This window comes from Loxodonta africana, chromosome 3, assembly GCF_030014295.1.
Source record: "Loxodonta africana isolate mLoxAfr1 chromosome 3, mLoxAfr1.hap2, whole genome shotgun sequence".
Classification (NCBI taxonomy): domain Eukaryota; kingdom Metazoa; phylum Chordata; class Mammalia; order Proboscidea; family Elephantidae; genus Loxodonta; species Loxodonta africana.
Window position 1 is genome coordinate 11,712,183 of NC_087344.1, and position 8,902 is coordinate 11,721,084.

Consider the following 8,902-nt stretch of genomic DNA (forward strand, 5'->3'; position numbering starts at 1 on the left):
TTCTTTGTTCCACTCACATAACCCTGTATCCCACCCCTTCTTCCCGCCAGCCCTCACCATGCCACTGTGGCTAGGCATCCCCAGCTCAGGCTTGTCACCACACCAGGCCTGTACTGCACCTCCCTTCCTGCCACTTGACCAGCTGCAGAATGGAGGGTAGTGAGCCCATACCACTCTCCGTCCAACACCGCCAGCTATCTGGTGAGGGCCTGTGAATGCTGTCACACTGCTGGACCAGCACCAGAAAGCAGACATTGCCCATTCAGTCCGTACTCAACCACCTTGCCAAACCAGTGTACAGCTGTTTGACAGCCTGCCTGATACTGCCCTGCCCACCTGGACAAGGTATTGAGAGCTATGGTGCCCACAGATAAGCAAGCAGCAAAGTACCCCTGGCCTGCCCACCCTTACTTAGCAAAACAAAACAAAGAGGCAGCATGAAACAAGCAAACATACAATCAATAAATAAAGAAAACAATACCTTAATGTCTCAGAGACAGGAGACAATGTCAAAACATAGGAAAAAAACAAGGTGGCCCCAGTAAGTGACCAAAATAATCAGAAGACCTTCTGCTAGAAGAAAAGGCAGTGGAACTACCTGATGTGAAGTTCAAAAGACAAACATTTAGGGCTCTCCAAGAGATTAGGAAAGAGATCAAGGAAAACACAGACAAAAACAAGGAAAAAATGGACAAAATCACAGAAAACACAGACAAAACCAACAAAAACATATCCAAAATCAAAGAAAACACAGACAAAGCAATAGAAGAGTTCAGGAAAATAATAGAAGAACAAAATGTCAAAATAAGTAAACAATTAGAAATCGTACAAAAATAGCAACTAGAAATCCAAAAAATAAACATCAAAATTTCAGAAATAGACAACTCAATAGAAGGCTTTAGGAGCAAGCTGGAAACAATGGAAGACAGAATCAGCAAGACTGAAGACAATGCATGGATGCAACTTTGTTTGAGTTAAAATCAGAGAAAAGAATGAAGAAAACCTAAGAATTATGTGGGACACAATCAAGTCCAAAAATTTGCACATGACCAGAGTTCCAGAACAGGGAAAGAAAATGGGAAACACAGAGAAGATTGTTGAAGATTTCCTGGCAGTAAACTTTCCAAATATCATGAAAGACTGAAAGCTGACCATCCAAAAAAAAAAAAAAAAAATTTTTTTTTTTTTTTTGGAGCTTAACAAATCAACAAATCCCATATAGGATAGGCCCCAAAAGAAAGTCACCAAGATATATCATAATCACACTTGCCAAAACCAAAGAAAAATCAAAAATCCTGAGAGCAGCTCAAGAAAAACGGAAAGTCACTTACAAAGGGGAAACATTAAGACTAAGCTCTGATTTCTTGGCAGAAATTATGTAGGCAAGAGTGCAATGGGATGACATATATAAAACCTTGGGGCGGGGGGGACCTGCAACCAGGAATAATGTATCCTGCAAAACTTTCAAATACAGTGGTAAAATTAGGACATTTCCAGATAAACAGAAATAAAGGGAATTTGTGAAAGCCAAACCAAACTTACAAAAAATATAAAGGGACTCCTTTGGTTAGAGAACAAACAACACCAGAAAACAACCAGAGTCTAGGACACAGGACAGCATCAACCAGATACCAAACTAGGTAAAAAAGTCTCAATAATAAAACAAAGTTAAAAGACTTATAACAGTGACACAGAGACGTCAGTCAGTAAATGATGACAATGTCAAAACAATAAAAAGATGAATAAATGGTGTAGTTATATAACTTTCAAATGAGAGGAAGTCAAAGTGATATCAAGTAATAAAGACTGGTTCAAACTTAGGAAGATAAGGGTAAATCTCAAGGTAACCACAAAGAAGGTTAACAAACCTACTCATCAGAATAAGAAAGGAGAAAGACTTAAAGTCTCTGTAAATACAAAATCTATAATAATAAAAGAAAACAAAATCCACAAACAAAAGGAACTCAGCACAGGAAAATAACAGGAACAAAGAAAACATCAGCACCACACACACACACGCACACACACACACAAAACACAATAGTATGACAGCAGTAAACTCATATCTACTGATAATCACGTTGAATGTAAATGGTTTAAATGCACCTATAAGAGACCCAGAGTGGCAGAATTGATAAAAAAAAGCATGACCCATCAATATGCTGTCTATAAGAGACACGCCTTAGACACAAAGACATAAATATATTAAAAACTAAAGGATGGAAAAAATATATCAAGCAAACAGTAACCAAAAAAGGGCAGGAGTGGCAATACTAATCTCAGATAAAACAGACTCTATGGCAAAATCAACCATAAAAGACATGGAAGGACATTATATAATGATTAAAGGGACAATTCACCAAGAAGACATGACCTTAATAAATGTCTATGTACCGAACGACAGGGCTCCAAAATACAAAAACAAACTCTAACAGCACTGAAGAGAAAAAAAGACAGTTCCACAGTAATAGTAGGAGACTTCAACATACCACTCTCAGTAAAGGACAGAACATCTAGAAAGAAACTCAACAAAGATACAGATGATCTAAAGGCCAAAATCAGCCAACTCAAGCTCATAGACATAGGAATATGTAGAATATTCCAGCCAAAAGCAGCAAAGTATACATTCTTTTCCAACGCACATGGAACATTCTCCAGAATAGACCACATTTTAGGCCACAAAAAAAACCCTCAAAATCCAAGACATCAAAATAATACAAAGCATTTTCTCTGATTACAACACCATAAAGGTAGAAATCAATAACAGGAAGAGCAGGGGAATAAAATCAAATACATGGAAACTGAATAACACCTTGGTTAAAAACAACTGGGTAATAAGAGAAATCAAAGAGAGAATTTTAAAAATTCCTAGAATTAAATAAAAATGAAAATACTTCATACCAAAACCTTTGGGACACATCAAAGGCAGTGTTCAGAGGCCCATTTATAGCAATAAATGCACACATCAAAAAAGAAGAATGGGCCAAAGTCAAAACAGCCCTACAACTCAAACAAATAGAAACAGAACAGCAAAAGAAGCCCATAACCACCAGAAGAATGGAAATAATAAAGACGAAAGTAGAAGTAAATTAGAGAACATAAAAACAGTAGAAAGTTGGTTCTTTGAAAAGATCAACAAAATTAACAAACCATTGGCCAAGTTGACAAAAGAAAAACAGGAGAGAAAGCAAATAACCTAAATAAGAACTGAGATGCGAAACATTACAACAGACCCAACTGAAATAAAAAGGGTCATAACAGAATACTATGAAAAATTGTACTCCAACAAATTTGAGAACCTAGAGGAAATGGACATATTTTTGGAAACACACTGCCTACCTAAACTAACACAATCTGAGATAGAAATTCTGAACAGACCCGTAACAAGTGAAGAGATAGAAAAGGTAAAAAAAAAAAAAAAAAAATGGAAACAAACAAACAAAAAAACTCTGAACTCCCCCCCTCCAAAAAAATTGTGGCCCAGAAGGCTTCACTGGAGAATTCTAAAAAACATTCAGAGAAGAGCTCACACCAGTACTACTTGAACTATTTCAGAGCATAGAAAAGGATACTCCCAAATTCATTCTATGAAGCCAGCATAACCCCAAAACCAAACAAAGCCAGGCGAAAACATCACAAAAAAAGAAAATTATGGACCAATATCTCTCACGAATATAGACGCAAAAATTCTCAAAAAAAATTCTACTTAATAAAATTCAGCATCATATTAAAACAATGTTACACCACAACCAAGTGGGATTCATACCAGTTATGGAAGAATGGTTCAACATTAGAAAATCAATCAACATAATCCACCATATAAATAGAACCAAAGAAAAGAATCACATGACCATCTCAATCAACATAGAAAAGGTATTTGATAAAATCCAACACCCATGCCTGATTAAAAAAAAAAAAAAACTCACAATAAACTAGAAATAGAAGGGGCATTCCTCAGTATCATAAAGGGCATCTCTACAAGACCCTCAAAGAGATAGATTGACACAGTGGCTGCAACAATGAGCTCAAGCATAACAATGATCATGAGGATGGTGCAGGACCAGACTGCCTTTCTCTGTGTTGTATATAGGATGGCTATGAGTCAGAACTGACTCCATGGCACTAACGACATCAACATACAAAAATTATCATTCTCAACAGAGAGAGGCTGAAAGCATCCCCCCTAAGAACGGGAGCAAGACGAAGATGCCCTTTATCATCACACCTATTTAACATTGTGCTAGAAGTCCTAGCTAGGGCAATAAGGCAAGAAAAAGAAATAAAGGGCATCCAGATTGGAAAGGAAGAAGTAAAACTATCCCTATTCACAGGTGATATGATCCTATACATGCTGTTGTTGTTAGGTGTCATCAACTTGGCTCTGTCTCATAGCAACCCTGTGTACAACAGAACAAAACACTGCCAGGTCCTGTGCCATCCTACAATTGTTATGCCTTTGCCCATTGTTGCAGCCACTGTGTCAATCCATCTCATTGAGGGTCTTCCTCTTTTTTGCTGACCCTCTACTTTACCAAGCAAGACGTGCTTTTCCAGGGACTGATCACTCCTGATGACACTTCCAAAGTATGTGAGACATAGTCTCGCCATCCTTGTTTCTAAGGAGCATTCTTGTTGTACTTCTTCAAGACAGTTTGTTCATTCTTTTGGCAGTGCATGGTATATTCAATATTCTTTGCCAATGCCATAACTCAAAGGCATCAATTCTTCTTCAGTCTTCCTTATTCATTGTCCAGCATTCGCATGCATATGAGGCAATTGAAAACACCATGGCTTCGGTCAGATGTACCGAAGCCTTCAAGGTGACATCTTTGATTTGAACATTTTAAAGAGCTCTTTGTTTTGCAGCAGAATTGCTCAATGCAATGCATCTTTTGATTTCCTGACTGCTGCTTCCATGGGTGTGGACTGTGGATTAAAGTAAAATGAAATCCTTGACAACTTCAACCTTTTCTCCATTTGTCATGATGTTGCTTATTGGTCCAGTTGTGAGGATTTTTGTTTTATGCTGAGATGTAATCCATACTGAAGGCTGTGGTCTTTGATCTGCATCTGTAAATGCTTCAAGTCCTCTTCACTTTCAGCAAGCAAGGTTGTGCCATCTGCATAACGAAAGTTGATAGCGATTCTTCCTCCAATCCTGATGCCCCATTCTTCTTCATATAGTCCAGGTTCCTGGATTATCTGCTCCACATACAGATTGAATAAGTATGGTGAAAGGATACAATCCTGATGCACACCTTTCCTGGCTTTAAATCATGCAGTATCCCCTTGTTCTCTTTGAATGACTGCCTCTTTATCTAAGTACAGGTTCTTCATAAGCACAATTAAGTGTTCTGGAATTCCCATTCTTCACAATGTTATCCATAATTTGTTATAATCCACACAGTCGAATGCCTTTGCATAGTCGGTAAAACACAGGTAAACATCTTTCTGGTATTCTCTGCTTTCAGCCAGGATCCATCAGACATAAGCAACGATATCCCTCATTCCATGTCCTCCTCTGAATCCAGCTTGAATTTCTGGTAGTTCCTTGTCGATACACAGGTGCAGCTGCTTTTGAATGATCTTCAGCAAAATTTTACTTGTGTGTGATATTAATGATACTGTTTGATAATTTCTGCATTTGGTTGGATCACCTTTCTGGGGAATAGGCATAAATATGGACCTCTTCCAGTCAGTTGGCCAGGTAGCTGTCTTCCAAATTTCTTGGCATAGACGAGTGAGCACCTGCAGCGCTGCATCCATTTGTTGAGACATCTAAATTGGTGTGCTGTCAGTTCCTGGAGGCTTGTTTGTCACCAATGCCTTCAGTGCAGCTCAGACTTCTTCCTTTAGTACTGTCAGTTCCTGATCATATGCTACTTCCTGAAATGGTTGAACATCGACCAATTCTTTCTGGTACAGTGACTCTGTGTTCCTTCCATCTTCTTTTGATGCTTCCTGCATCCTTTAATATTTTCCCCATAATTGTGCAACTTCAATATTGCTTGAATTTTTTCTTGAGTTCTTCCAGCTTGAGAAATGCTGAGCTTGTTCTTCCCTTTCTGTTTTCTGTTTCCAGGTCTTTGTACATATCATTATAGCACTTTACTTTGTCTTCTTGAGCTACCCTTTGAAATCTTCTGTTCAGGTCTTGTACTTCATCATTTCTTCCTTTTGATTTAGTTACTCGACATTCAAGAGCAAGTCTCAGAGTCTCTTCTGGCACCCATTTTGGTTTTTCTTTTTCTCCTGTCTTTTTAAAGACCTCTTGCTTTCTTCATATGTGATGTCCTTGATGTCATTCCACAACTCATCTGGACTTCCACCATTAGCGTTCAATGCATCATATCTATTGTTGAGTTGGTCTCCAAATTCAGGTAGGATAACTCAAGGTCATACTTTGGCTCTCATGGACATGTTCTAATTTTCTTCAGTTTCATCTCGAACTTGCATATGAGCAATTGATGGTTTGTGCTGTAGTTGGCTCCTGGCCCTGTTCTGAGTGATGATATTGAGTTTTTCCATCGTCTCTTTCCACAGATGTGCTCAATTTGACTCCTGTATATTCCATCTGGTGAGGACTATGTGTATAGTCACTGTTTGTGTTGGTGAAAGAAGGTATTTGCAATGAAGAAGTCGTTGGTCTTGCAAAATTCTATCATGTGATATCTGGCATCATTTCTATCACCTAGGTCATATTTTCCAACCCCCAATTCTTCTTCTGGTGGTGTAGTGGTTAACAGCTCAGCTGCTAACCAAAAAGTCAGCAGTTTGAATCCATCAGCCACTCCTTGGAAACCTTATGGGGCAGTTCTACTCTGTACTCTGTCCTCTAGGGTTGCTATGTGTCAGAATTGACTTGACGGCAACAGGTTTGATTTTTTTTTTTTAATCCCTTCTTTCTTGTTTCCAACTTTCACATTCCAATCACCAGTAATTATCAATGCACCCAAATATTCCACAAGAAAACTACTGGAACTAAGAGATTCAGCAGAGTAGCAGCAGGATACAAGATAAACATAAAAAACTCAGCTGGATTCCTAGACACCAACAAAGAGAACTTCGAAAAGGAAATCAGGAAAATGATACCATTTGTAATAGCCCCTAAAAAGACAAAATTCTTAGAAATAACTCTAACCAGGGATTTAAAAGACCTCTACAAAGAAAACTACAAAACGCTGTTGTAAGAAACTAATAGACACTTACATAAATGGAAAAACGTACCATGCTTATGAATAGGAAGATTCAACTTTGTGAAAATGTCAATCCTACCCAAAGTGATCTACAGATACAAGGCAATCCTGTTCCAAATACCAACAATATTCTTTAGCAAGATGGAAAAACTAATCACCAACTTTATACGGAAAGGAAAGAGACCCTGGATAAGCAAGGCATTATTGAAAAAAAAGAACAAAGTAGGAGGTCTCACACTACCTGATCTCAGAACCTATTATACAGCCACAGTAGTCAAAACAGCCTGGAATTGGTACGACAGACACATAGGCCAATGGAACAGAATGGAGAACCCAGACATAAATCCATCCACATATGGTCAGCGGGTCTTTGACAAGGACCGAAGTCCATTAAATGCGGAAAAGACAGTCTTTTTAACAAAAATGGTGCTGGCAAAACTGGATGTCCACCTGTAAAAAAATGAAACAGGACCCATACGTCACACCGTACACAAAAACTAACTCAACATGGATCAAAGACCTAAATATAAAGCCTAAAACAATAAGGATCATGGAAGAAAAAATAGGGACAACAGTGGGAGTCCCAATACATGGCATAAACACAATACAAACCATAACTAACAATGCACAAATGAAGATAAACTAGATAATTGGGATCTTCTAAAAATTAAACACTTACACTCATCAAGAGACTTCACCAAATTGTAAAAAGAGAACCTACAAAGTGGAAAAAACTGTTCGGCTGCAACACATCTGACAAGGGTCTAATCTCTAAAATCTATAGATTACATCAACACCTCAACAACAAAAAGATGAATAACCCAATTAAAAAAATGGGCAAAGGACAGGAGCAGACACTTCACCAAAGAAGACATTCAGGTGGCTGACAGATACATGAGGGAATGCTTGCAATCATTAGCCATTAGAGAAATGCAAATCGAAACTACGGTGAGATGCCATCTTACCCCAATATTACGGACAAAAAAAAAAAAAAAAAAAACAGAGAACAAGTGTCGGAGAGGTTGCAGGGAGTCTGGAACTCTTACGTGCTGCTGGTGGAAATGTAAAATGGTACAATCACTATGGAAAATGATATGGCACCTCCTTAAAATGCTAGAAATAGAAATACCATATGACCCAGCAATCCGACTCCTAGGAATATATCCTAGAGAAATAAGAGCTGATGAAATAAGAACACCCATGTTCATTGCAGCATTATTCACAATAGCAAAAAATGGAACCAACCTAAATGCCCATCAAGAGATGAATGGATAAACAATTTATGGTACGTACACACGATGGAATACTATGCAGTTATAAAGAACAACGATGAATCTGCGAAACATCTCACAACATGGATGAATCTGGAGGGCATGCTGAGTGAAATAAGTCAATCACAAAAGGACAAATATTGTCTGAGACCACTATTATAAAAACTCAAGAAAAGGTTTACACACATAAAAAAAAAATCTTTGATGGTTACAAGGGAGGGGAGGGGTGGAAAGGGGAAATCACTAACTAGATAGTAGACAAATGTTTGCTTTGTGAAGGGAAAGACAACACACGATATAGGGGAAGTCAATAAAACTTGACCAAGGCAGAGTCATAGAAGCTTCCAAGGCACATCCAAACACCTTGAGGGACTGATTACTGGGGCTGAGGACTGGGTACCATGGTCTCAGGGAACATCTAGTTCAATTGGCATA